This window comes from Cicer arietinum, chromosome 3 (assembly GCF_000331145.2).
Source record: "Cicer arietinum cultivar CDC Frontier isolate Library 1 chromosome 3, Cicar.CDCFrontier_v2.0, whole genome shotgun sequence".
NCBI lineage: Eukaryota > Viridiplantae > Streptophyta > Magnoliopsida > Fabales > Fabaceae > Cicer > Cicer arietinum.
This window is the reverse complement of record NC_021162.2, coordinates 53,248,643-53,254,197: the sequence shown is the minus strand read 5'-3', so window position 1 is coordinate 53,254,197 and position 5,555 is coordinate 53,248,643.

The window sequence follows — 5,555 nt, the reverse complement described above, 5'->3', positions numbered from 1 at the left end:
ATTTTTTAATATCGCGTCTCTTATATGTATATATATATATATATATATATATATATATATATATATATATATATATTATTTCTTACAAAATTCATTTGCAGATAAATTTTTTTTTTATCACTATAATTATCATATACAAAATCAAAACTACCTTTATTAGAGATTTTTTGTCGCACATGTAATATTTGTTAGAGTCATTATGTTAATTAATTAAATTAAAGTGGTTTATTTCATATAAGATTAATGACTAACATATAATTATCATAGAAAGTATTTCGTAGATAATATAATGGGTAGAGATAGATTTAGTTTCTAATTCCTATCAACTTTATAGAACTAGTTAAGGAGTAATTTGGTATTGAGATTCAATATCAAGTTAGATCTAAATTACTACTTCTACTATTATTATTATTTTAATTAATTTTAGATAAAAAAACAAAATCACGTGAGCAATGGTGAGCAATTGTGAATGCGATAATTATAAGGATAAGGATAGTCAAATAAAATAAGCTTTGGTCATGGGAAGGTGTGAGAGAGTTTGAGGAAATTTAATGAAATTGGATGGAAATAGAGATGACAATAGAGAATATTGTGGCAATGAAAAAGAATCACATGGGGCTTAACACAACAAAATAGAGGGATCAGCGATCTTGGTGGCACGTTCACATGTCTTGGCATGCAATGGTTGGTGACTTGTGGTTGAACCACGTGCTGACGTGGAAGATATGCTAGATTTGGTTCGTCGGTGACTAGGTTTATTTTCAAGTTTCTATGCTTACGTGTCACTGTTCAACCCATCACTCCCTTTTGGATTTAATAATAATGAGAGTGTGAGATGAGTAAACACTGCCACCGTTTAGTTGTGGGTGTGATTGTGAGACTCATCAATGAATCCTCATTCGTTTCTCAAACTTACTACTTATTTGCCAACTTGCCATGTCAATAATACCACAAAGTTGGTAAGAGAGACACAAGCCTCGCTGTCCCTTTCTTGACATGTGTATGTTCTTTGCATATTTGTATATAATATTAGTTACACGTTAATTACTACAATTATTAATAATGTATTTAATATTAATTTCAAAAATAAAATAGAAAGATGAATAGGTTACATAGAGCTTGTCGCACAAGAATATAAAATTTATATTAACTTATAATTTTAATTTTTTAATTTATTTATAATTTTATATTGATCTTTTAATTATTTTTCTCTATTTTAATCTTTCAATTATATTATATTAATTAAGTTGGTATATTTCATTAATTTTTATCAAAAATATTAATTTTAATTTTTTATTTACGTGTTATTTAGGGCGAGAACTAAATATGTATTTCATCGATTTTAATTATAAAATGATTTTTTGAGAAATTTTTTATTTTATTTATACAAATATGTTACACCGTTCTAAATACAGACAAAGTATTTCACTTATATATTTTTACTTTATTTTTATTTTACTTTACTTATATATTTTTACGTGAAATGCAATTAAATGTGCAATGGAGGTGATTGAAACACAGTTCTAAATACAGACAAAGTATTTTAGTTATATATTTTTACGTGAAATGCAATTAAATGTTCAATGGAGGTGTTTGAAACAAAGTTCTAAACATATACGAAGTATTTGGAAGAAATAAAATATAGAAAAAGAGATATTATGTAAAAGAAACTTAATTTCAAGTTTTTTATTTGTATATTTTGTATTTTATGTCGTGGGTTTTTATTTGCATGTACCAATTGGAAAGTAATGAAAACCAAAAGCTGGGATTGGGAGCGCACATGGGTGTGGATTTCTGACGTATCATTCCTCCTACGCAGCCACTTGCGTGATCTACCAGTGTTCTTCATGTCATGAAGGAATTAATGATTTTTTTCATCACATAATTTAAAATATTTTTGTTTTATTTGCCATATACATTTTGGCTTCAATTGGATGCTAGCTTTATATACCATTTTAATGTAGTTAATATTTTCAATCGAAATACATTCTTCTTTTGAGCACTCTAGAGAACAAGAGGAAGGAAACATAGGACTTTTGCGCCATCAAAAGAATTGTGTTGCGGTACAGAATTGGCCTCAGGGTCAAGTTACTAATGAAAAAAGTCTTTAAATTTAAAAGTTTATGATATTATTAATTATGAATAGTTTACGATGAATATAGAAAGGGTTTTATTTTTATCTATTGGATTTAAAAAAAATTATATAACCAGTAAATCAAAATTAATTATATGAATGATTTTAGAAGTAGTTATTATAAAAATTAGATGTTATTAATGATCTAACGATTATAATTTATTAATAATATAAAGTTACGATGGTTATTAAAATACTATCTCGTTTTTCACTTTTCACAAACTCACAATAAATTATATTGACATTATTTAATTGTAGGAGTTTTTTTTTTTTTTTTTTTTTTTTTTGTGGATACTCTAAAAATGAACAAAGATCGTTGGGGTTTTTTTTTGACAAAATATAACTTTTATTTAAATGTTAATATGAGAATAGTATAGTCAAATTTAAGTTGATACATTTTTCATTCATATTTTAATATCAATAAGAAAGTAAAAGACACAATCTAAAACACATTAATATTATAGAAGCTAACGAGAAATTACCTAACCAAAAATATAATTCTTAATTTTTTTCACATATGGTCAACAATCAACAGTAAACAAGATTCATAATCTTTAATCTCATCCATCTTTGGGAAAAAGAAATGTTAGTATTTACCCATATTGACTATAGGTGGTATCTAATATTATCAATTCAACCACGTTTTGACTCATTTGAAAGGCTGAGAGAACGTTGAATTTAGTGATAACCTTTATACCTCTTACTCAAAATAAAGTATCGACTAAATGATTCATTCTCAAACATTTCAATGAACACAAAAAGTACAAAATTTAAAATTGACCAAAACACCACAACGAAACAATAGACAAAAATGTCATACTAAGATGACAAACAACATAACATCTCACATGAACGACGAAATCACAAAATAAAATGAGAAGAAAAAAAATAAAATATATGTGAAAAAAAAACCCTTAAATAAATCATCTCTCTAATAGATGAAAAAGAGAAAAAACTTAAGATTTATTTTTGAGAGGAGAGAGGCAATTGCTTTTCTTAGCAAATCATCTCGAGGTAGTTTTGAGTTATATGATATGATTGATTATACAAAGAAATTAAAATAATTCTTTTTTAAAATATTTTTAAACAAATAGCAAATATCTTCTTAAATCATTAAAGTTACTCACTCTTATATACAATATTTTCAAAATATTGTATTTTACGCTGCATTTATGATTAAAAACACATCAAATGTTAATATGATTAATTTGGAAAAATTATTGGACTAAATTAATCTTCTAGTCATTTAACCTACTTTTTGATTTCATTTTAGTCCTTAAATATTTTTCATTCCATTTAGGTCAATTAATTGTACTTTTGTTAGTCAAGTTTGGTCATCTCCGTTAAAGTTTTACAAAAAAATAAAAAATTTGTCATCTTACTTATCTTCAAATCCGTAAACTCATATTTGTGCCATCTCCTTCAACCTAAAAGCCCAAAAAATTTCAGACATTCAAACCCATTACCTTTCAAATTCATAATAATTCAAACTTTGAAAACTAAAAAAATGAAAAATCCTTAAATTCATTTCTCATACATTCATCTTCACTTCACTTTTAGATACCATTTTTTGCATACTCTCTTTCCGTTTTCTTAAACAATCATTATATTTCTCTTTAATATATAAGACTTTTTTTTTTACGTGAATTCAATTTTTGTTTCTTTATAATTGGATCAAGACAAACCATTTTACCCAAATTTAATTTATTTATTTTTAACCTAATTTTAAAATTTTTAACCAAAGTTGTTTCAGATCTTGTTTTGATTTATTTGATATTAATCACTTTTTATATGCCTCTTTCTCTTTTACCTAAAGATTATATGGTTTTTATGTATAAATTGAGATAAATTTATTTCTTTAAAAATGATTATTTTTAAGATTAAGATATCTTTTTTGAAAGGTTAAGTCACGGAAATTGCAAATTGAATTCTTAACTAATTGACGCAAATACAACTTTACATGCTTATAGAAAATATGTATTTGAAAAAAGAACGATTTTAATGATTTTTTATTTTTATTAATTAGAAAGGTTATGAAATTGAATTTATAAGTTATGAATTTGAATGAATATGAATTTGTAAGTAATTGATTTGATGAACTTTTTGAGTTTTTAGATGGAAAGAGATCATAAATTTATGGCTTTTAGATCGAAAAATATAAAACTTATAAGTTTATGAGTTTGAAAATGAGTGTGAGATGACGAAGATAACAAAACTTAACGTTGTTTAGTCAAAAATGAACGGAAAGTATCAATTTAACTTACATAACTATAGTTAAATAATCAAAATAAACTAAACAATAATTAGAAGACTAAAGTGAAACCAAAGAATATGTCAAAAGACTAAAAGAGTAATATAGATAAATTATTATTATTATTATTATTATTATTATTATTTATTAATATGTGCAATAAATAAAAATAGACGAAATTAATATTTGTGACGCCAATAATAAACATCGTGAAATCCACTCCATTTTGAGGGTTATATATATATATAAATAAATAAATAAACCCTATTTTGATCAAGTAAACATTTTGTAAATTTTAATCTAAAATGAGAGCCACGTAAATTTGGAACCCAACTTTTCTACATCCACCCTTAACGTTGAATCACAATTCAAATATAAGTTAAATATTTTTAAATATAAGATAAAAATAAAAGTTTAGATTTATGAAGATTGTGAGGCCACTATTTCAATTTATGTAAAAGAATTAAATATGATATGAAGCTAAAGATGACTAAAACTTTGCTTGCATTGTGAATAAAACGAATCATGGTATTAGCGTGAAATCAAGAGCGGGTCCTCACTATGCTCCATCTGAATTTGTTGCTTATATGTCTTTCCAAGATGCAACGCATCATGTGCTTTTTCCCATTATTACTTCTCCCTAAATTGATCTTCAACTTGTCTTGCTCTCTCTGACCCAAATACTATTAACATCAGGAACAACCATGTGTAATGCACATGCACATCAGTTCATGTTCCATTAATAATAGATACATGGCCCCATTACATTTCTTGTAACAAAAGGAAAAACAAAAACTAACCAATTCAATTATTACAAAAATATAGCTCCCAAAAATACAAAGATTTCGGTTATCTGCCATAAAAAATAAACAACCTAGTCCAAATAAAGTTTATTGTAATACTATGAGTTATAATTTTTATTGAATTGGATAAATAACAATAAATTTTCAAACCAAAACAAAAATAAAATGATTTAAATAAAATAAAAAATTAGTATAGTAAAGTTTAATATTCAATTTTTCGTAACTAGAGATAAAAATTAGAAAATTTTACAAATTTAATTTCAAAATACAATTTGAAATATCAGTAGTTGATCTTCATCCAATAAGATCAACGACCAAAATTCAAAATATTCTACATGTTTAAATATACTTAAGTTTATGTTAATAT